This window comes from Polistes fuscatus, unplaced genomic scaffold (genome assembly GCF_010416935.1).
Source record: "Polistes fuscatus isolate 324 unplaced genomic scaffold, CU_Pfus_HIC Scaffold2, whole genome shotgun sequence".
NCBI lineage: Eukaryota > Metazoa > Arthropoda > Insecta > Hymenoptera > Vespidae > Polistes > Polistes fuscatus.
The window spans coordinates 3,940,079-3,965,431 of NW_025113096.1; the positions used below are offsets into that span (position 1 = coordinate 3,940,079).

General features: G+C 36.2%; 1 protein-coding gene and 1 long non-coding RNA gene across 8 annotated transcripts in view; one reads left to right on the forward strand and one right to left on the reverse strand.

Moving 5' to 3' along the window:
• The window catches only part of LOC122516645 (teneurin-a), a 545,517-nt gene that overhangs the window by 262,719 nt on the left and 257,445 nt on the right, over window positions 1-25,353 (forward strand). The gene's annotated exons all lie outside the window — the stretch shown is intronic.
• On the reverse strand, window positions 5,373-6,461 carry LOC122516648. The gene is made up of 2 exons (XR_006303633.1): window positions 6,354-6,461; window positions 5,373-6,002 (listed from the first exon to the last, which is right to left on the reverse strand). It is a non-coding gene; the product is annotated as an uncharacterized LOC122516648 (long non-coding RNA).

Consider the following 25,353-nt stretch of genomic DNA (forward strand, 5'->3'; position numbering starts at 1 on the left):
TAGGTTCGTTCGTTAAAAAATTCCCCGGGTAGAGATTTTTTGTTTTATTTTAATAGAGAAGGACTTTGGAAAAAATAAAATTAAAAAAATAGAAAAAAAAGGAAAAAAAGAACGCACACGTTACGAGCGTGTACGTATTTACGTTCCGCACTCACAGCAACGCGTTAAAACGCAAAACCAAAAGCCGCGGCTCGCGGTGGTCACGGTTCGCGATGGTGGTTGGTTGGTTCTCTGCAAGAACGAGAGAAAGAGATAGATAGACAGAGAGAGAGAGAGAGTATGGGAGAGGAAACGCTTGATGGACGTGCTCGAAGCGCAGCGTAACGTAGGATCAAAACGTGGATAACAATTAATTCGATTTGCACCGCGGTGATGTCGCTCGAATTAGCCCGGGTGAAAAGGACAGCGGTTTTCGACCGCCGCCAACTTCTACGAACGTTCGTATTCATTTATATATGTACATTCATAGTTCTGTCCTGATTGTATCATCGTGTGTATGTGGGTATAGGGAGTATGAGCGTAAACGTGAACGTGTGGGCTCAGGTTTACGTCCGTCTACTACACGTTTTCCCGCCGATTTCAATTGAAATTCTACCAAAAATATAAAACAACACTACGAGAAATACTGTTTTTGTCGTTACCTTTTGAAATATCTTCCGAAAGTTCTTCTTCGTATGCGCGTCAACCGACGCGCTTCATTTGTCTTTTTCCTCTCGATTTTTTGTTCTTTTTAGCGAAAGTGATGCTAACGTTTTTCATAGTTAACTCTTTCTCTTTCTCTTCATTTCTTTTCTCTCTTTCTCTCTCTCTCTCTCTCTCTCACACATACACACGCACGCACGCACACAGCTCGTCTATTCGACGCAAGTTCGCTTTTCATAATTGGCCCGCGGCATTTTCTGCGGCTGGCACGCTAATGAGCGGTGTATTGGCAGCCTGTCTAATTTATCTGTGCCGGTGCGTGTGCTGTTGCTGCTGCTGCTGCTGCTGCTGCCGTTGCAGTTGCAGTTGCTGTCGTTGCTCTGCTCTGCTCTGCTCTGCTCTGCTCTGCTCGCACCGCTGTGTTATTGCCCGCTACCGTTTTCCCGCTTCTACCGCACGGGCGATCGATTATCCGGCTTAACCGCCGCGTAATGGGCAACGTGGCTTTCGTTACGAGAACCGTTCCGACCGCCACCGTGTCGTTGCTCGCGCGACCATTTCTAAACCTGTGTGTGTAAGAGAGAGAGAGAGAGAGAAAAAATGGCCATAGGTGTTACATGCATTGTAATAACAAAGATAAATGAAAGATGATTAACCCATTTGACGCATATATGGACGCATATATGCGTTTGGTAAAAGTTGCCAGTGTCGATTATCGACGAATAGACGTGTTTGTCAATATGAATGGAAAATAATGTAATGTTTGTTCGAGTATTGATTATTGTTTTGTATCTAGTTTTTTGAACATTATAGATAATTTTGATTTATTATTAGATTTTGATAATATCAATCAATGGAAACAGTCGTGCTAATAATAAACTATTCCGTCCCTACAAAACACTTCAGTTAAAATTATTCAGCACTGAAAGGGTTGATTTTCGATTAAATACGATTGTAACGTAACTTTATCACGTTCCGGTAGCCTATCGTGTTTCGGTTGAGTTTCTCGTGGCTGAACCCCTCCCACTCAAATCACCAATTGTCGATACGTCATAACGTAAAAGTGAACTTTAACTGTAATCATTTTATCTTAAATGTTAAAATTAATAAAAGGTATGATATAATGGTCTTTATTTTTAATATATTTCTATTTTTACTCCTTGCTCTCCATTAAATGTTCTATTAAAATTCCAATTTAAAATCCTATTTAACTCGAACAAAAATAAAGTAACCTATATCTGGTTGAAGTTCCCACCCCCGAAGCATAACCGTCACCCAAATATGGGTGAAGTGGCGACCAGCGGATTAAAGGTTTCAAAATGTATCGATATCTTTCACTTATAATCTAACATCTCTTTATTTTTATTACGAATCATTATGTTTTTTGTTTTGTTTTTCCTAGACGATACTTTGCAATAGAAATAATGGTAAATAATCGTGGAAAAATCAAGTACCTATCGGAATAAAAAGTTTAAATATTAAAATTCAAGAACTAAGATCCGAATAAAAGGAGAATTTGAATGAACGGGGAAGAAAAAAGAAAGGAAAAGGGGGACAAAAAAAAAGGAAAAAGAAACTGCAACTGATCAGTTCTCTATTTATTTCGAAGAAAAAAAGGGGGAAGAGAAAATACGATCGATGGATCGATCGATAGATCGTACGTACGTACTTACGATCGAGGCAGGTACATTCGTTATCGCTTAAATCGTATTTTCGTTTCCCATCGAAGACTGGTAATTAGAGAATGGAGAATGGAGTTCGCGACCGCAGAGGATTCACACGACCACCACCACCACCACCACCACCACTACCCTTCTAATATCGATTCGTATTTCTCGTGGATTAAGGACAAAATATGCCGCCGTAAGTACGTTTAAATGCGTTTGTTAACCGTGGGAAAGTATGTATGTGTGTGTGTGTGTGTGTAAGAGAGAGAGGGAGAGAGAAAGATGACCTGTATCTTCGTAATGGACAATAATTCATCATGATCTCTTACAATACAATCATCAAGGAATGTATTCGAGTTTATGTGCTTTGACGGATACATTTATTACGAATACCACGGAAATAACATGTTTCCGATTGATAATTAAAAAAAATTTTTTACAATTTTTCCAATCGTATATGTTCGTAAAAGAAAAAATGGGAAACGTCCTATTAATCTTCTTTACTTCTTAACAATCTATTTTTATAAAAAAAATAAATTAAAACCCATACGCGTTTTTTGTAAGATTTGTTTCGTTAGAAAATGATTTATTGATTCAAATTTTACAAACCATTTTGTATTGATTATTAACGAAATGCATACTATTTTCCTTTACAAAATGCAAATCTGTTCTTTCTTATTAAAAATTTGTTCGACCAGCAATAACTCAGATTAGCATAAAGGGATTAGTTAATGAGTTTTGGTTGAACATAAACGATATCTTAATATTTCGTGAAAGACCGTTAAATTGTATTATTAATGGTCCTACAAAGCGGTTTTCTCATCTGGTAACGGATATTTGCGAGCGTATATACAAGATACATTTTCGAGTATAACTTCTGGTGAGTCTCCTGCGGCCTAATTATACTCTAAACGAAAGACTACTACTCTAACAATTGTTATGTATAACCTACGTTTGGCCTAGATCTCAAAACCGAAGCAAATAATCGTACTTCCTCATTTTTTATTAATCCAGAACCCCCCCCCCCCCCCCCGCCCCTCCCGGCCCCTCCCCCCAAATAGTTGTCATACTTTTCAGCAAAAAATTTCTTTCAAACTTTTTTACGAGAAAAATTCAAAACATATTTTATTTATTCTTTGTACGTTTACAAAGAGGAAAATATTATTCCCGTGGAATAACTTATCCTTTTTTTTTTGAACAAAATAAAAACGTATAAAGCATGAATAATAAATTAAAAAGTAAAAAAAGGAAAAAAAAGAAAATATTCTCAAAGCGGATAGCAATTAGGATTATTGCTGTTACGACTTGGGCTTCCTTTTGGGTACAGGAAGAATCTCGTATGACGATACTACGGGACCCTCGTTTTATACGCCATGCGTGCGTTAGTGTGTATCGCCTAATTCGGAACCCTCCGGGCACACGGTATTTGATTGACGTTCGCTACACTGAAGCAAGGAACAAAGCGATGAAACTGGGGAGGGTGGACCACCTGCATAGGGTTTCCCTCATCGCGTACTTATTTATTTCTGTACCGGCGAACACGAAAGAGCCTTCTTTTCCTGGTTAGGGGTAATGGTTGTCTTGCTTTAACATAATCCTTATAATACCGCCAGGTGTATCAGGTAAAATGTTAAGACCCTTGTATCCAGTATCGTTGTCCCTTTTTTCCGAATAGTAATGATTACATTCTACCACCGTTATTCTCATTTCTCTTTATTTTCGTTCGATATTCTGTAATAATGTATTAGCAGTTCGCATGATTAAATTTAAAAATAGTCAAGTTAAGAAAAAAGGAAGAAAGAGAAAAAAAAAAGGAAAAAGAAAAAGCAACAGCAAATGAAATGAAAAGAAAAGAAAAAAAAAAAAAAAAAAGAAAATGAAACTTCACCCGAGAGGTAACACAATCGGTTATCGATTAAAGTCGTTATTCCAGTTACTCAGCTTCCGCTTGATAGTTTTCAATCGTGTTCCTCCAAAGTGATTCTTCTTTCGATATCTCTACGAATACTATAATAGAGAAAGAACAAAATTATATCGCGATGAAGACGATGACGATGCCAAGGATGGAAGTAGATGTCGTAATAAAATCGTCAAAAATGAAATAAGAGGATACTTATTCACGGTCCGATGAAGCGCACGACTTTCTTTCGTCGCACGATGGTAATTGTTCATGGGTATATACGGAATGGAAAAAGACAAATTTTTTAACGTAGACTAACTTCTACGTTTCCGGTACTATTACTTTCTACCTTTAAAGTATTTTTCTCTCTTTCTCTCTATTGATAAACCGATAGCGAAATGACGAAGCAAGAAAATCGTATTTTCTCGGGATAAACTTATAACGAGCGTTTTCCAAGCATAATTTACGAAGAAATGAAATTATTTGATAAAATTGTCATTTGGAAAATATGTTTCGATAGAATTAACTTGTAATTTTTTATTTCAATAATATTTGTCGAAATTTTGTTTAAATAAAATAGAAAGAGAAAGAGAGAGAGAAAGAAAGAGAATCTTGCAAGAAATCGATCGACCGATTACTAATTTAGAAAATCGTTTGCGGCAACACCATATGGTTGGAATAAAAGAATGGTCGAACGGGTCGAAAAACGCAAGCATAATTGTAGGGAACCCCTTAGAGATTCTCAACGTTAAGCCGACTTTAATGGGCATGTTGCGTTATAGTCTAACCCTCGAAGAGAGAGAGAACGGATAATTTCAAACCGATCTAAAATCGTCGAAGCGTAAGAATGAGACGACAAGGATGATCAACTGAGAGAGTGTATCATTACGCAGTTCGATTCGTAATTATATTCTTTTATCTTTTTTTTTGCAATAAACGCGGTTATTCGATTTATATAACCAGATCGTTAAAACAAAATTATTCCCTCGGATATCCTAATTTCGATTTAAATCAATCCCCATCTGTCTTGTAAGTATCGAAATAAATAAGATTAAAAAATATTAACAAATAAAAATACAATTGAAACACGCGAATGTTCGTGGAATTTTATTAGGAAAATAAAAAACAAGTATATTTCCTACGAAGGGTAACCAGACAATCGGTTGGTGTTTCACTCCTATGGCCATTTAATAGTCTCAAGACTGGTTATAAATATAACGAAAAAAGGACATGGTATGGGGACGTTAATGGTGGTCACGTGAGTGATGACTTCCTTATTTCTATCGTATTTGTCGTATCTTCTTTTTTTCTTTTTTTTTTCTATCTTACATCAGGCAAAAAAAAAAAGTATCCCAAAGCCACTCCGCGAATACCTCGTGTCTTATTTTCCTCTTTTCTCTACTAGTAGCCAGAGATCTCGTAGGGACAGTTCCTCAAGGGATGACATTCAGACCGTGTTGCCTCCTACTCTCGTCCTCCTCGTCGTCGTCGTCGTCCGGAGCCGTCTTTCCGACATTTTGATGAGGTGGGATTTGGCCGGGAGCCAGTGCAAATGCCATTCCGTTCCTATCTCTTCTCTTTTGCTCCTTGTTTCCTTCCTTCCTTCCTTCCTTCCTTTCTTCCCTTTCCTTTCCTTCGTTCCCTTCCTCTTTCTACCGCTCATCTTTTCGAGTCACCCTCCGTTTCGGTCCTATTCTCCCTATCATCCTTCCTTGGTATTCCGATTCTCGTTATCGCTCTGTCACACTTTTCCTATGATTTACATGGTCCCACGTTTTCCCTTTACGCACCTGCTGCGATACGGAAATATACATATTTATTAGCCCAGTGATAAATAAAGTACTGAATATATATATATACAATATTTATTTGTATGTTAATTCTTTTCTTTACTGATTATTATCATTTAATTGAAACAATATTAACGACAAATGTTAAAATAAAATGAAATATTATATCGTAAAAATGAAAAATGTACTTTTTATTTAATTAATGAATTATCAATAAAAATAAAATATAAATATGTAGAAATTATTGAGATAATATATATATATATATATATAAGTATTATTTGTATTTTTATATTTATATTAATTTAAAAGATTATTAAATAATTTAAAAGATTACAAAAAAAATAAAATTACAAGTTTTAATCTTGAAATATTGTAAATTGCGAGTAACTTAGTCTGAAACTGACTTATTGATTCGATCAAACTGAACAAACTTATTAACAATGCTCGTATAAACACACTTGCAACTGTTACTTGAACAATGTTTACTCATACATTTTATATAATACTGCTAGTCTAACAAGTAGTTACGTCGTAATAGGCTGAACTAACGTTATTGATTCAAGGATATATTTTAAGTGAATATTTTCTACAACCTATTGAACGTTATTATCTATTCGTCGATTTATGGTCATGATTATGTAGCCGATAGTTACTCGATGCATTTATGGTTCACACGACACTATTACGCACACATTTACACACACACATACACATATCGATGCTTTATAAATCTAACTGCCTAGTACGTATACAAAGTGTGTGAATGAAAGAGAGAAATAGAGAGCGGGAAAGGGAGGGGGAGGGGGAGGGGAGAAAGTAAAGGGGGAACGGTCTCCACGATCATTGAAAATCATTAAAAACATCCGCCGTAAGGGGAGGATCGAAACGATCTCGCAGGAAGAACTCGATCGTTCGTTTTTCATCACTCCCCCTACTTCTAGATTCACTATACCGGACCACCGACTGTTTTATTACCGCCTAATCGTCCAAGAAATGAAACTTCTCGCACGACGGGATAAACACGAAGGACGAACCTTCATTCATACTCGCTGCTACGATATCTTTGCTAATATATTGCCAAATAATTTTTCAACGTACATTAACGTTCGTCATACTGACACGTGTCGGTATCATTTTTCAGAGAGGAATCGGTATAATAACTCTATCGTTTCGTGCGAATATAATATTCTTTTTATTTTTTCGTATATATTATAATATTTTGTGATATATTATTTACATTGCACACGCGACCACGATAATCGCGGGAGTAAAATAGTTAAGCTTATGGCAATCGAAAAAGTAAAATTACGATTTGGTTTTAAACACGCGTAATATATAAACCATATGTTTAATGTTACGGTACGATGTTATTTTTGAAGTTTATCGTTTTTTTTTTTTTTTTATTTATCCTTTCACTTTCTCTCAATATATTTTATGCAAGATATTATAACGCACGCAATAATATAATCATTATAATTGAGCCAAATATAATAAAATTTCTAATCGATGGACGTGTGCGTTGAACAGCCATCGGGGTAATGTTTTGCATTCGTTTGCTGGTGCTAGCTAGCTAGCTAGCTAGCTCAACATCCCAGTGTTAAGAGCATATAATAATTTTAATGCGGCCAGTGCCCCGTGCGTCACGTGGTTGTTCGCTTCAAATGCACTCCCCCTTTCCGATGCAACGCTCCGTTGCGCTTTCCCGTCTGCCTCCTTCGACGTTTTTGCACGTCCACGATGATAGCTTTTGCGGTACCATACGAATTTCATAACAGACTTCGTATTGTAATTTTCACGAGAATTTTGTAAAAAAAAGAAAAGAATAAATATCAGAGAGAGAGAGAGAGAGAGAGAGAGAGAGGGGAATATTTTATGAATATATGTAGAAAGAGAAAGAGAGAGAAAAAGGGAGAAAATAGTCTGACAGAATTTTCTTTCGAATGAAACTATCTACAAAATGTGAATAAATTATAACGATTTTTTCATTCAAAAGAAAATGATTATTATAAAAACGTGTATAGATAAATATATTATCTATTTAGAAAAAATATTCCTATATATATATATACGTATACACAAATACATACATACGTAATTCGCGAAAATGAGATAAATTTGATGGGTTGTCGAGACAAGGGGCACGTTGTTAATGCCAAATGGAGGGAACAAATCCAGTGAGAATCCGAAATCAGATATGAAGCTTCAGCATCGAAGCTGCGTCACGGGCCACGTTGTACGCGAAAGCGATCGTTCGTTCGTTCGCCGAAGTTTCGACCTCAATCGAATATCACGTTGAGAATTATGGGGGCAGGGGAGACACCGATTACCCTGGATTTCTCTGAATACATATACCTTTCTGTCTATGTATATATATATACATATATAATATATACTCGGTGGACCGATAAAATATCCGATGAATTATGGGGAAGGCTAAAGCATATCGAAAATGGCAAAAACTCGGGGGAAAGAATCGAGGTCACGTGGCACTCATTCTCTTTGTCTCTCTTTCTTTTTCATCATCAATGTGCCATTGTGGTGAAACTTATTACACGAGCCAAGCGAAACTGATTACAGATTGCACCTAATCCCAAAAACTTTGCTATTCGATATCTCTCTTTCTTTCTCTCTCTCTCTCTCTTTCTTTCGACGTGTAAGTACCGAATAGAACAGAACAGGACAGAATTTCCCATTCCTTTTTTCCAAAAGAGGGAAATCGTTAAAGCTTACGAGATCTACGCTCTTCGTGATGTTTGGATTGTCCTCGAGTACCCTCAATCGTCTATCCGAAATAACGAATCGGCTTTGGGAAAATCGGTATCGGGAGTAAACGAAGCGAGTTTTTCTATGAAGTACCGTAACGTTTTCTCCTCTCTTAGGTTTTCTTTTCAAAAGTGTTATTTCAAAAGGTATTATTCCTTATGGGCAGTTAAAACAAATTTGTTTGCTCGAAGGATTCGAAACATATAACATTAAATCATTTTCTTCTTCTTCTTCTTCTTCTTCTTCCTCTTTTATTTCTTTTCTTGAATTATTATTACAAATTACATATTTTCTTATTTAATTGGAAAAAAAAAATAAAAAAAAATTGTTCCTTCTCTTTAAATGATTATTCTTTTATAAGGGAGACAGAGATAGATACACACACAAACATACACACACACAGATACACATATATATATAGATACATATACACAAACATATATAGAAGGACAAAATGGTGGAGCTATTCAATATCCTTCAGAAGGGATGCACCCGATCGTGCATTCATATTGCGTCGACCGAGTACGATGGCAGAGATTTAATTAGCACAATGCATCTTGCTTTCGATTTCCTCCGTTTCTCGTGAGAAGCGGAGTGCATTCGCTCGCGGCTCGCTAACTTGGAATTGCATTCGTCCACAGGAGAAATTGACGAGGCGGATGCATATATATGTACGTGCTACGCAAACCGGAACAGTTCCGTCGTCGGTAACGATACTACGCGGATAGTCAACGTAATACAATGTAAAATATGGCGGTTCTACTATCCTGCCTCGTGTTCTAATTATGGTCTATCTCCAACGTTGATTCTCTCTCTCTCTCTCTCTCTCTCTCTCTCTCTTACATAGACACACACATATACATATTCTCTCTCTCTCTCTATCTCTCAGTTTGCAACTTACATACATATCCACTAAATGAGAAATTACTGGGCAATACTTATTAATCATACGTAATCAAAACGTTAACCCGACTAATTAATTAATAGTCCACAATAATGTAGACAAATGTACGTTACCTTCTAACAGTGATATCGAGAAAATCTAATCGAAGATAATATCTATGTTTTTTTCATACTTCTTTTTATACATTCAAATGTCGTCTTGATTTAAAATAAACGAGAAAAAAAGAGTAGCAAATATTTTTCAAATATTATATACGAGTCATCTTTTATGAATTTTATCGTTATACTTATTTCTCTTCTATAAATATGAAATAAATGGATGGAATAGATATCGTCGAATAACGTTATTTCGTTTTCCTTGTATTCCATCAGTATATTTTAAACGTAACGCATATAGTCGTATTATAATATTTCTGAAATATACACACGCGTACTTGCATACGTATAGTCGTACTTATGCGTTTAGAGTCAACTCGTAGTTTGTAGTCTTTCATGCGAGAACGCAGAATACCGTAAAAACGAATCTGACGGAATGGGGGGATGGTAGAATAGGAACACGCGGAGTTTCACCATGGAAACGAAAAGAGAAAGATAAAGAGAAAGAGAGAAGAGACATGAAAGAAAAGAAGGAAAAAACAAAATTAGAAAGAGAGAGAGACAAAGAGAGAAGAAGAAGAGGGTGACCAGAGAGAATGCACGAGGCGTATGGTATGCGAAAGGGGGGAAGGTAGGAAGGGGTGGTAGGAGGGTGGAAGGGCAGATTGCGACCGCGTCAGAAGCATCGACAATTTTTTACAATTCGCTATGCCGACGTATGCCCTTTTAATTCTTCGGGGATTAAGGAGGAACAAAGTTTATCGGAAGTTATGGCTGACGCGCGTATGTAATGTACGTACGTATACACACGTATGCATGCATATGTGCGTACGCGTATATTTATATCTAACCATTTACTCCTACGCTTATACATATAGTATATAGTATATAGTATATATACTTTTCGTATAATTGTATACGTGTGTATAGTTATATACTATCTATGTATATTCACATACGCGTACTGAGAGACGGGTACACCGAAGTGGAATCTAATAAAAGCGAGACAAGTCTACGTCTCGTTTTATTGCGCGTGAGAAGAGTACTACACGGTCACGTTTCGTTCCTGTACACCCACGTGTCTTTCTTTCTCTTTCTATATCTATGTAACCATACCGTCTTTCCTCTTTACTCATCCAATCTTTTTGTCTATTTTTTCTCTTAACGTATATTATACGTGTGTTTGCGTTTGTACGCGCGTGTGTGTGTGTGTACGTAGACGATAAGTAAAAAGAAAGTAAACCCGTCTACTACGTCTTTCTCTTTCTATCTTTCCCATCGTTCTATTTCTCTTTCTCACACTGTTAGCAACATTTGCACACACCCCAACCCCCGCCCTCGTCGCCCTCGCCCCCCACCACCAACGTAGTTTGTTGTAATTTTCTTTCACATAATTTCTCTCTTATAACGTTACATAAACCCGGGCATAAACAGTTTAGAATCGTCGTAGGAAATCTTTGTCGGAATATTATACTAAAACGTCGTCGTTCTGGGCCAAGTTTTGTCGCGAAAAACGTTTCGAATTTAATGGCGTTTCTTCCGGTGGTGGTAGTGGTGGTGGTAGTGGTGGTGGTAGTGGTGTGGTGATGGTGCTTCAACGCTGCCGTCACACACTGACAGTGAATTTTTACGAGCCCTCACCACCGCGAGACTTTCTCTATACTCTTTTCTCTTACTCTCTTTCTCTCTCTCTCTTTTTCCCTCCCTCTTTCTCTCTCTCTCTCTCTTTCTCTCTCTCTTTCACCCTCTCCCTAGATAATAATAACCGTACTCGAGCAAATAGAGATCGCGTTTTGCCTCTGTAACGCACGTTCGTGACTCGTCGAGCGTTCGTTTCTTTTTTTCTTTCTCCTCTTCCATTTCTTTCTCTCTCTCTCTCGCTCTCTCTCTCTTTCTCTTTCTCTTTCTCTTTCTTTTTCCCTTTTTGGTCAGCGGCGCACTAACGAAAACGCCGATGGGCAACTTTTGTATTTTTCCTCCCTTTTTTATTTATCCTTTTTTCTTTTTTTTTTTTTTTATTATTTCCCTATGTTGAGAAGCGAGCACGTGGGTTAATAGTCTCTCCGTCTGTTCATCGGCAAAAGAATTCGAGAAAAAGAGTTAACGAGCATTTCGAGATTCGTGTCGGTGGTTTATCCGTTTACCTCGTATATATGCCGATCATTTTTACTAGACGATCGTTAGAGGAAAACAGAAGAGAACCCTGGGGGTGGGGGGAGGGATTTTCTTATCGTTCTCGATCAAGTATCATTAGTGAATGAATAGATTGTTTTATTTAATTTTTTTTCCTACACTATACTTTTTCCTTTATACTCTAATACTTATGACTATATCAATAACATGTTTTAAAATATAAATCTCAATTTATCTAATTTATTTAATTAATCAATGGCATCTATAAAACATTGTCTTAATTATTTGTAACTATTTCTATTTTTTATCCTGACCACTTTTATAAATTTGGTAAATGGGTATACCCCGTAAAATAAAATAAAAATTTCAAAGATAAATATTTTATTCAGCAGCGTTTAAGATAATACTCCAATAAAACACATAATCATTTCTATGCATATATGTAAGACGAGGTGCGTCTCTAACCTGTTATCTAACATTTTTAAAGGAAAAGATGTAGTAGTAGTAGTAGTCGGGTGAAAAAGTTAGCCTTAAAACTCTCTCAAAGAATATCGAACGGGAATGGTAAAAAGAGGTGGAAACCTCTCGGCGAGTCTTTTATTTGACTTCGAATTAGCCGCCTCGATGCGGTTTAAGAATGGATGGTACAACCGAGTGTCTGCCGTTTTCCGGTTCGTGCTTTGTTTAGAAATCACCCACTTGCATCCTTTCTCTTTCTTATCCTTCGAAACTTATTCTCTTACGTTAACGTAATTGGATCGGTTGGAATTAGGCTAGAGAGAGAGAGAGAGAGAGAGAGGGAGAGAGAAATAAAGAGAGTGCTGGGGCTTCGAACAACTATCTAAAGAAAATAGTAAATGTTTACTTATTCTTTCTTCCTTATTTTATTTTTTGTTTATTTTTACGAATTAAAACCATTCAAAATAATTCAATTCTATATCTCGACGATATACGCGACGTTCTATTTAGTATTATTATTATTATATTTTTTCGTTTCTACCAGAGATCCGCATAATAAAAACGTTCAGTTACGTAACATAGAAATGTTTCGCGCAGTAATTTCTTTTAAAAGAAGAAAAACGTGAAATAATATTACCCGCTTGGAAAAAACTATCCTACGAATTTTATTAACAGCACAGTCGACGACAGCACAGCACAGCATATATATATATAGATAATAGAGACATACTCTACTCACACCGATGGAAACTAGACGAGCAAGTAACAGCAATGATGACTAGCATTTCTCGTAAAGCGTATAAATAATTCACCTAATGCTATGCCGGTGACTAGGATGAAACAATGTAAAACTCGCGTAGGGGTTTGCTTGGTAAAGTGAATGAACGTAGTGATGTGTTATATTACACGATGAATTCGAGAAATCTACTTGAGAACATCTGCTTTTTGCCAAGTCCTCTATTTCCGTCGTGAACTCATATACATACGTACACATTTATAGATCGTATGGTTTCCTACGTACATTTATTAATAAATCAATTTCTATTTCTTAGAACGTCGAAACGATTTATTTTCTTGTGTCACATAAATGCGTTTTCATATTTGTCGGAATTTGCTAAAACCGAACGATAAATATAGTAACACTAACTTTCTCCCCTTTCTTATTCGAATACATCTTGTAATAGAGACAACGGGATGAAGAACGGGGGGGAAGGGGCTTTAAATTCCCGAACGTTTCACTCGATTTCAAGTATTTGATGGATACAACGAAAAATTCCAACGGTGATTGAACGATGAGTTAAAGTCAAAGAAGGATAAAAGATTTAGTATAAACGTTACTTCGTTTAACAACGAACGATTTTCAGCTCTTTTAGAAACTTCTTCCTTTTTTTTTCTTTTTTAAATTTTCTTTTCTTTTTTTTCTTTTACATCTTTCCTCCATCTCTCAAAAAGTTAAAAAGATTACACGAGGAATCCGGAAACTTTTCTTACTTTTCTTATCTCCTATCAAACTTATCTATCGATGAAATACAATTTCATCAATAATTTACTCGAATTATTTTATTTTTCATTAAAAAGAACAAGAAGAAAAAGAGAGAGAATAAAAAAAAAAGAAAATAACAAAGAAAAGAATAAATCGTAAATCTGCTTAACGTGTTGGAAACAAACAAAATAAAAAGAAAAGAAGTAAAAAGGAAGAAAAAGAAAGAGAGAGAGAGAGAGAGAGCGAAAGAGAGAGAGAGAGAGAAAAAAAAAAAGAAAAATAGATATATGCGGGTGCATAGTTATAGGTGTCTAAGTTTGCTAGCAATAAACGCCTTAAAAAGAGGATCTTCCGAGAGCGTTTGCATTATTAGAAGGCCGGCTCTCATCACGAACACTCCGAAACTCCCCGTTTCCTTTGTTATCAAGCGCCGGATCCGTTTTATTATTCCGCGCTCGGCTTTTCAATAATGTACCTAGATACAAGCAGGCATACCCCTAGCTCGAATACCACTACTATCACCAGTTGTACTACTGCTGCTACCACTACCACTACAACTACAACATCTACCACTACTACTACTACTACTACTAATACTTTCATCGTATAACCATGCTTTGCCTTTTCCTCGCAATCGATCGTTTTCCATTTCGATATCCTCTTTCACGATGCTTCGAGCCGCGCCTTCTGTACGACAGAGAGAGAGAGAGAGAGAAAGAGAGAGAGAGAGAGTACCCAGCTTCACTTTTCTCGTCTTCTTCTTTCTCTCTCTCTCTCTCTCTTTCTTTTTACCTTTATTTCATTTCAACGTTAACAAAGCTTCACGTTTTGAAACTCGTCGAGCTTTTCCTATTGGTGTTAAAATATGATGTTACGTATGAAGAAAATGAAAAGAGGGTGAGCAGGAAGAAGAGGAGGTAAAGGTGGAGTTGATGGTGGAGAAGGAGAAGGGGGATGAGGGGGGAGCAGATAGTTGGCGAGGTAACTTCGTCGGGAATAGTCCGATGCTCACGACGAGCCGATAAATCGAACAATCTGTTCGGGACGTTGCCATGAATATTATCCGAGATATGTTTGTATGTAGAAACGAACGAACGAACGAACGAACGTAGTATCCAAGCTAAGGAAAACGAACGATATCGAGTACCATCGAAGATATGCGAGAATCGGTTTTGGTAGATATGGTAAGTAAGTATTAAATCTCTCGTAGGTGCATCGTTTTCCGATCGTTTTCCATGAAATATATTTATACGCGTTGAACTTCTCGCGTTTGTTTAGTCATGTTTATCGTCCGATCGTTCGATCGTATCTTTCCTATATGATTTCCTTTGAAACATGGGGCTACGTAGTATTCTCGCGTAAATGAATTTAATATTAGTTATTTACGTTCTTGCTTGCTTGCTTGCTTGCTTGCTTGCTTGCTTGCTTCTATAGCAACAGGTGTATAAAGAGAGAGAGAGAGAGAGAGGGAAAGAGAGAACAGATTGGTTTTATTAACGTTGATAAACAAAATATAAACAGGAAGAGGAAAGAGTGAGAAAGAAAGAGAGAGAAAGAGAAAATGTTATGTAATGCGTTTATCTGCAAAGAGTTCATGGACAAATGTAATTTTCAAGGGATTATAAACGAAGTAGAATGATGATTGCTGATCAATTTAAACGTGCAAATTTCGAAATTCGAATTGTAAGTATTATAAATTTGTACAAATACATTGAGATTATCTTGAATTACTTGGTACGTTAATAGAAAATCAGAAATGAAATAAAAGAAAAAGAAATATCACAACTTACGAGTACTCTACGAGTACGTAGAAATGTTAACCGATAATAATAAAAGTATTTTTAAACTAACAAATATAATTCGGCTTTGCGACATGAAAATTAATCGAATCACGAGCTACACGCCCTTATTACTTAAAACGCTTTTAATACTTTGCTAACAAACTAATTTAAGGCCGGTTGATCAAAGTACCATCAAGACATACAAACACACACGCAAACACACATACACAGACGTATCACGTTTCCGCAATTTATTTACCGTGTGTGCTTTAAGCGATAAGGATGTTGGTAAGGGTGCTCGCGTCTCTTCGATGCTTTCAACTACTTAATTGGTGCTTCCCAAACGAAAGCACGTTCGACGTCCTAAAAGAATATTACATCGCTTTATTTTAATATTAACCTGTGATAAAAATTAACTCGATCGATGAATAATTGATTTTATCACGCAAAAAGAAATCATCGATGTTATTTAAATATTCTCTCTCTCTCTCTCTCTCTCTATTTTTCCTTTGTTTTCTTTTTTCATCAATCGTAGAAAAATAAGAAATGAGAATTATATGCGAAACAAAGTTAATAACGAACTTGATAAAGAGAACATTTGGAGGAAGATAGCAGAGGCCGGAGTTGGCATAGGGCAAAAGAGAGAAAATTCGGAGAATAGCGAACGCTGATATCCATCTTTTATGATAGCGTTCAGATTCAATTTACTTCTCAATATCAAGCAACTCGTGCTGCTTGGCTCGAGTTCTTCTCGAAGTCAGTCGATATCCTTGCATTTCTTATTTTTCTTCTATCTTTTTTCCCTTATTTTAGTCCCTTTTAGATTCTTTCTCTTTATCATTCTTTCGCTATTCCTCTATTCTGGTTTATAAAAGATATTCTGAAGCGTCATCGCTCGGTTGAAATATGTTTGCGTAGTTTAGAAATATTACATTGCGGATAGTCGGTTGTTCGTTGATAAGATCGTCGAGAAAGTAGAAAAATATTGTATCTTACCTCCTATCGTGTTTATCGTCAAAAAAAAAAAGAAAAAGAAAAGAGAAAGAAAGAAGGAAAATGAAAGAAGGAAAAAGAGAGAAAGAGAGAGAGAGAGAGGAATAAATATATATACGAAGATAATAAAAAAAGAATATACTAGGATAGAGTAACGATCGAGAAGAAATCACGTAGGTACTATAGTATTTTCAAATTTAGTTTCATTTCCCTCGACAGGAGGAGGAATACTACCGATCTAAAACTTTTCCTACCATTTTCGAATACGCGTTGTCGATAACGATATTCATTTAATCGTCACGAGTTGTGCTTCGAATATATACATATATATATATATATCGTAATAACGGGTTATTATATCTAATAGGAACGAGATACGTGGTAACAAATAATAGAGAAATTTCGAAAACGGTCTAAGTAAACATTTCACGTCAACGTTAATATCCTCGAGAATGTTAGCTAGCTATTCTTGGTTCCTCGCAAATTAACGGTTTAACGTTACATGATACGCGGTCGTCCGTATCCTACCTTTTGAATGGTTTCCTACGAATGACGGTTGCATTTCTCGTACCTCTATCCTCCACTTTGTACTAGTTGTTCGTTAAAAGGGATCTATCCACACGACTCATTAGTATTCGATAGGAGAATACGAACACCGTTCATGCACGTCAGTTCTCTCTCGGTTATTGGCACTTATCCGATGGTCTTTGAATCATCTCTCTACCTGGGGATGTCAATCTGGACAGAAACGAGAGAACGCTTTCGATTCGTGTTCCTTGTCAATCTGATCATCTTCTTTCCCCCCACACATCTTTCTTTTTTTCTTCTTTTATTCTATCCTACTATTTTTATCTACCGTATATATCGTGCAGATTTACTGACGTCACTTATATTTATCATTTCGAAAAAAGTTAACTTAAACAATTCCCCTTACCCCCCACCCCCTATTTCCTTATATTATCTTTAAGACAAATGCGCGACGATTTCTCGCAGACCCTATTTTACAAAGTTTATCCCTTTTACACCCCTTTTATCATCTCATACTCCTCCTGTTTTATCCCTTTGCGTTTTCCACAACGATACCCTTATTCGTTCTACGATTTCGTCTACACCGATCGGAGATCTCTATTTTCCCCACCCCCTCCACCTCCACTCCTCTTTCTCTCTCTCTCTCTCTATTCTATGACTCCTTCAAATTCGGGACACCCTTGCTAATTTTAAGCTCCGAGGGTTGGACGGATTGACGTTGACGTGCCCTCGCGCATTTACGACCCTGTCGTGTCTCATTTAGATCTACACCCGATGCATCCACAAAGCTCGTGAGTTGATGTAACCCAACGATCTTGATCGTATCGTCGAATATTACGGAGACGTTCCTACGTATCATATGTATATATATTACATATACATACACGAATATAAGAAGCACATACGTATGTACGTCAAGTATAACGTGCACAGAACATGACATTACGCATATTTTATTCGTACGAATGAAGACTGAGGTACGAGAGTGGAGTGGAGGAGTGGGGGGGGAGGACCTATGATACGTCGATACGAATAAAAATGTCGTTTCCTAGAAAATGTGTGTCATTATTTATTTGATATTCCCTCTCCTCTCTCTTTCTCTCTCCTTTTCCAATTCATTAATTTGAATAATACAGATAATTATTGTCAATTACAAAAAGTCGAACGATTAAATTTGTTAATTCGATTAGTACTAAAGAGATATATATATAGTATAGTCTTCGTTGAGGTTTATCGATGAATCACCCTAACCGAGACGTCTCCTTGAACGAAACGACGCTCCTTTAACGGGTCCTCGTGAACATCAATGTCTAAATAAATTAATAGCTCGTGGCCCAACATTTGCCTGGTGTTGTGTTACTCTTGTCTGTTTTAGAACAGATAAACAAGGAAAAAGCTAGCGAGGAACAGACAGAGTGAGAGAGAGAAAAACAGATACCTATATATATATATATAGGGAAGGAGATAGAGAATCGATAAAGGGAATAATGGACGTAGGTTAATCTCACGTTTGTTGAATGTTTCCTTAAAAGGATCCCTTAGAATTGGAGGAATCCTTCGATCCTTGCTCGTTTCAAGTCACGTAATAGATCCTTCTTGCCACACACAATTTTGAAGTGTCGTGAAAGTACGGTAAGGACGATGAATGGAATGAGAAAACACAGGGAAGAAAAAGAAAAGGGAATGGTAGAAAATAAGTGTGTGTGTGAGTGTAAGAGAGAGAGAGAGAGAGAGAGAGTGTGTGGCAATCTAGTACTTGGTTCCATTCAATCAGCCATCGATTCCTTCGATTTATTGGCCGGTTTAGGGAGAAGACGTATGGATGGTGCCGGCGTTGGCTGTCGTTACTTTGGTTTAGGGGATGACCACCTCTATATTTCCATTCCCTTACTCTCATCCTCGACAGCACACAGCACACCAACCCCCTAGGCTATCTTCTTCCACTCTTTCTTTTTCCTTTTCCAACTCCTTCCACCAAGTTAGATATATCTATCCCACGTACGCCAGCTACCTACCCAGAGATATTCCTACGTTCGCGAACTGTCCAACTGGCTTTACGCGAGAGAGAACATCCCGATGGCCGACTTTTCGAATCCACTGAAAACTCGCTGACTGCGAACTTTCATCGGAAATATCTTCCATTCTTTCCTCCTCCCCCCCTTCCCTCGCCCACTTTTCTCTCTCTCTTTCTCTTTTTCTATTTCTCTTTGTATCTCTTACTATGTGTCCTTTATTCTTTCTTATTCTTCGCTTTTTTCTTTTCTTTTTTTTTCCTCTTTTTTTTTAATACTAGAAACATTTTTTTCCAAAGTGACACTTCGACGAGAAATTGATTTTAAATTTAATCAAATCGGTTATTGTATACTTGGTTTTTAGTTTGTCAGAAATGTTTTTTTATTCTTTTTTTTTTATTTTTGTTACCGCAGGGAGAATATAAGAAAATTGTTGAATTGTAAGATAACGTTTACGTCGTAATATCGATAAAAATCGATATAAAGAAGATACACTATCCTTTGGTTTATATATTATATATATATAGTTTTTATTTTTAGTCTCTAGGATTTTGCGTTCTGGAAATATCGCCTTTGAAATATTGCCACTCACAATTTGTAACTGTAGTACACCTAGTAGTAATAGTAGTAGAGAAGTCAGCTGAACATATGCTTCAGAAAAGCGAATGAAATTTAATACACTTTTTGAAAAAGTGTGTCAACGTAGGTATATATATATTATATACATTTTTCTTTACACGTTAAATATCGTTAAAAGTTATTAAACAATTGGTTACAAAAGTATGAATATTTAAAAAAAAATAATACATTCATTCGTGTAAATAATATTTACGTGCGTTTATGAAAAAACAAAAGAAATAAAGTAAAAAAGAAGAAAAAACCTCCGTAAATTAATTTACGAATAATTTTTTTGTCACTTCCACGTAAAACGTACGCGCATCCTCGTATTAACGTTGAAGTTAAATGTCATCGCTTATCACATCTAACATGACAAATTAATGAATTCGAGTGATTAGTAATTGTATCGATGATACCGATTGCACGTGCCGGTAATCCTATTGTCCGAACGTTTCGATATTTCGACGCGTTAAACACCCGTCGAGACATAATGACGGATCAATGAGCGAATATAATTTATTTGCGGAAATTTAGACCGCCAACAGCGTAACGGGAATTTCGAATCGTATGACTGCCAGAATGATACGATATACACCTAAAATATATTACATATATGCATATATCTATATACATATGTGATATGTATATTATATATATATATTTGTGTGTGCGTGTATGTGTATTTGAGAATAGCTTTGAAATTCGTTTTCGATGCGAAGGGCCAAGGGGAATACGAAAAGGGATGGAGGTACTCGTTAAACAAGATTGATAAATTTACTATTTTCCTCGAGATGCTTTAATATCTGATCGACGTATATGCATTTCGTCATTACCCAACCTCTCCCCCCTCCTCTTTTACTCGTGGCAAATAACATAGCGCTATGGATAATCAAATGGATAAGCAAACTATCAACGGACAATTTACTTTTAATCAGACATTTTACTATTTGCATATTGACACATGAGAAACAAAGGACGATTACAACATTTATTAATAGGCCTGGTTAATTTGAAAATGATAGTTACGTATATATATGCTATATATATACATATTTCATATCTAGAATGCATAGTCTAATGGATGGGACAAAATAGGATCGCAAATAAATAATAGTAGTCCCAATTCTCTCTTGACATAATATTAGAATTCTAATTAATGATTTATATTCTAACTTATTTCACTTAGCCTATCAATTTATATGAAAAAAAAAAATACGATAAATATGTTCCACATTGTTTTCCCGATTGTTTTGACGGACAATATCAAACGAAATATATAATAAAAGTGTGTGTATGTGTTTGTGTGTGTGTATCTTATCTGCTCACTCTTTTTTTGTCTTTTTTCTTTCTCATCCCCCTTTTTTTCCTTTCTCTCCCCTTTTTTCCCCGGAAGAAAAGACGATCTCTCCCACGGTTCGGTATTATTGTGAAACTTGGATCCGTTACGATGGGGTGAGGGGGGGGTAGAGGGGTGGAGGAGTCGCCGTTTGTTTTTCCTTTAGCGAGGAGTAATATCCCGACGATGGTCGTGGAGTAGGAAAAGAAGAAAACGATGAAGGAAGGAGAGGAAAAGAAGGAAGAAAAGGAAGAGTAGGTGGGGGAAGGGGGATGATGGGGGAGAAAGAATCGTCAAATGCCGATGAAAGTTGTAATACCTTCGCGGCTCGTAACATCGTCGAGCGGATAACGAAGGTGGCAGGACGAGCATCGGTAACGGTGTGTGGGTGGTGGTGGATCGATACGTCATAGGTTCAAATTGGCGGAAGCCGTTGAAACGACACTCCAGGGGGGATAAAAAACAAAGAGAAAGAAAGAGAGAAAGAAATAAAGGGACAATAATATCGGCTGACATTATTACGGTATGACCGGTCTTACGGCGTTTATTCTATGGCATACTCTGTACTGAAAAATATGAATAATTTTTTTTCATACATTTTCGTAATCTTTTATCGTATATTTTGTCGTTTGTGTTTCGTTTTTTTTTCTGATAATACTTGTTGGTAATATTAAAAATATATAATAAGTTAAATTCGTTCTCGTTAATATATTTCTATTTTGTGTAATTAATTGTTATTTGTTAAATATAAAATGTATATGTATTGAGATGAATGGCAATAATAATCGCAATCAAATATTTCTTTGAGAAGAAAAATAATTCGAAGTATAAATAAAAAGAAAAGCTCTTTTAAATCGATATCCTAGCAACATCTAATGTTAATCAAATCGAAAAAGAGAAGAAAAAAGAGAGCAAGGAACTCACACGCAACTGAAGTGTCATTTCTTAAGTCTTTTATGTTGGTAACTTTATGGAATTGTCAGATTATTAATTTTTATTGCCTGCATGTTAATACCGTACTGGAAAAATAAAATTATTAAAAGTATCGTTAAGCACGGATTACACATTTGAAAAATTTTCATTTTGTATTTTGAACAATTTACAAAACTAAGAATTCAACGGATTCTAATTTTAGTTTCAGTAAGCAATAACTAAAAAGTGGCAGTGAACATGTACAAATGTGGCCTGGAACATTTTCCCCATCACATGTCCCCAAAGATATATCCCAAAGTCCATAGGGACACATACGAATGTCCCTGGGGACACGTGTTAGAAAATTCCCCTATGGGTATAAAATAGTAATTGTCCCTGTGGATATATACGTTCACCCAAAGGGAATATACCATGATTATTAAGTTATTGCAATTAGTTCGTATTATTATATTTTCTAAAGCATATTTTATAAACTTTTATGACATCATAAATATTATTCCTAAGAGTCTGAAATACGTCGAGCATATTAAATGTTTTTTTAATTTATTTCTGCTAATTAAATAAATAATATTTTAGAGTAATATTAAAAAGTAATAGAGAAATATTTAAAAAAAGGAAACTAAATTTTTTTCCCAAGAGATATAATTTGTAAGATAATTATTTAATAGGAATAATAATGTGTAAATTATTTCAAAAATTAAATCCCATAATGCAAAGCAACGAAAGTAAATTTTCATACTTACAATTAGTTGGATCTCATTTTCGCTTATACTTTTTATTATTGTACAAATAAAACATTTTTTCTAATCATTCATATCGATGAGAAATTGTTGCATATAAACGAATAACGAATAGAATATATGCGAATAACATGCTGTTTTCCTCAAAACCTTTCACTTCCCGTGTCGCTTGAAAATTACCACTTACCCCGCTCACCTCGTCATAAAAAAAGGTTACACTTTAAAGAAAAGAAAAAAAAAAGAGAAAAAGAAAAAAAAAATAGGCAAAGATAAGACTCAAAAGACACGGGAGATAAAATAAGAAATGAAAGAAAGAAATATAAAGTAAAAGTAGTACGAGGAAATAAATCAGAATGATATTAATGGAGGTGGTGGTTGCAAATGAAACAGAACTGCTGTTGCACTGCTATCGTGCGTCGACGACTATGGTGGTGTTAGTAACTGTTGTTGGTTGTGTGTTGGATAGGAAAAGGGCGAGGTAAAGGGAAAGAGGCTCGGAGGAGCGGCGCGTGTGACAAACGACAGAGGTGAAAGGGGCGAAGGTGTGGAGTGGAAAAGAAAACAATTCGCGGAGGCGTTGCAAATGTGTGTGTTAGTGCAAAGAACTACAATGACACACTACGACAAAGTCGACTAGTGTGCTACGTTTAACGGAACCGCCAACGGCGATACAACAACGACGACGATGGTGAAAAGGGGAGAAGGAAGAGGAGGAGGGTGGCGGAGAGGGATGGAGGGAGGAGGGGGAGGGATGTCGCTTCCACGAGTGGCACGTAATCGTTTACACGGAGCTTCTCTCTCTCCTTCTTTCTTTCTTTCTTTCTTTCTTTCTTATTCGTTTTCTGCATCGACACTGTACAAGTATACACACGCACACACACACACACACACATATATATATATAGTTACACGCACACAGAAATATAGGTACATATGTATGTATCGTAGTCTATGGAAGAGAAATACGACGGTCCGTTAAGTTAGTCAACCGACTGGCACAAGGGACGCACGGAATTCGTTTGCGTTTTAATGAACATGCGAATGATCGTGGTTCTTTCAGTCGTTCTCGAGTCACTATGTACGATCTAACCCTTTTCTTTCTTTCTTTCTTTCTTTCTTTCTCTTCTTTCTTTCTTTCTTTCTTTCTTTTGCACCTTTTAATCCCCGTGTACTTTTACTCACTCCTTTCTCTCTATATTCTCTGGTTTTCAAAGTTGTACGTACAAAATACGATTGACGAGAGTAATCGCATTTCTTCTCTTTTTTCTTTTTTGGCTACTTGATAAAACAAAAGAACGGAGAACAAATAGAGAACTTTTGGTCCTTTTGAAGGATTTCTTGCTGGTTCTTTTTTCTTTCCTTTCCTTTTTTTTTTTTTTTTATTGCAAAAGTTCATTACGAATTTTGTATAATAAATACGAGCGGGGGTTATCGAACGTACTGTTTTTTATTTTAGTTTTTTTTTCCATTCTCTTTCTTTCCTTCTTCTTTTTGTTTTTTTTCATTTTTCATTTTTATCGAATAAATCTTTCGAATGTTGGTATTTCCGTAATCCGTTGGTAAATACACTTACGTAGATACGCGTGTGCGCAGTATGTGTACAAATGCTCGTGTTGAAATGTCCGTAGTACATACAGAGAAAGAGAGAGAGAGAGAGAGAGAGAGAAAGAGAGATACGGAAAAGTTCGATTTTATGAACGACTCGCTAATGTCGTTACGGCCAGGAAATAGCGGCAGAAAGATCAAGATTTAATATACTTTCGAGTGCTTTCAATAACAGCCATTGAATGAATCCTGATCGGAGTACACTTTAAAATTTGTATCTTGATTTCCCACTGGATAAGTATATACCTCACGCTACACCACGCGGTTTTAAGCACTAAACGTAATTCAGTTCAACTAGACCGACGTTTTCAATAATTTTCTACTAACAGGACTATTTATGTAACGCGATATTAAAGTTTCAAAAGAATTTCGAGAAAGAAAATATATCGAAGATTTATTTTTAATACATTCGTACGCGCGAACGTTACAATACTTAATTCGTTATAAACCCAATTGTGTGTGTTTGTTCGCGTTTTAAAAATAAATATAATATAAATATATGAAATTTTTGTGTGAATTAATTTTCTAAAGATAGGTATTACGTTGTTTAACATTTTGAGGATTGAAATTTCGAATGATAAAAAACAAGAAAAAAGAAACAATAAAATGAACAATAAAAACACATAATAAAATCGATAAATTCCGTATGATTGCAAAAGGATCTTGCGATGAAATCGAAGGCATAAAATAAAAGTAAATAGGAATCGTATATGCCAAGCGAAATCTTGCACGTGTATTGATCTTTGGCACAGAACTAGAGAGAAAGAGAGAGAGAGAGGGAAATACAAGTGGGTGGATTGAGTCAAGAGGAAGAAGCGAAAGATCGAGACTTGATTCGAAGGGTAGAAAGCACTATTACCAGCAGTAGCAGCAGCAAAAGTAGAAGGAGGGTTCCGAAGGGAAGATCAGAGGTGGGAAGGGTGGGTTTCACGTTCGTCCGTTCGAAATGTCATTGCGCGACACACATA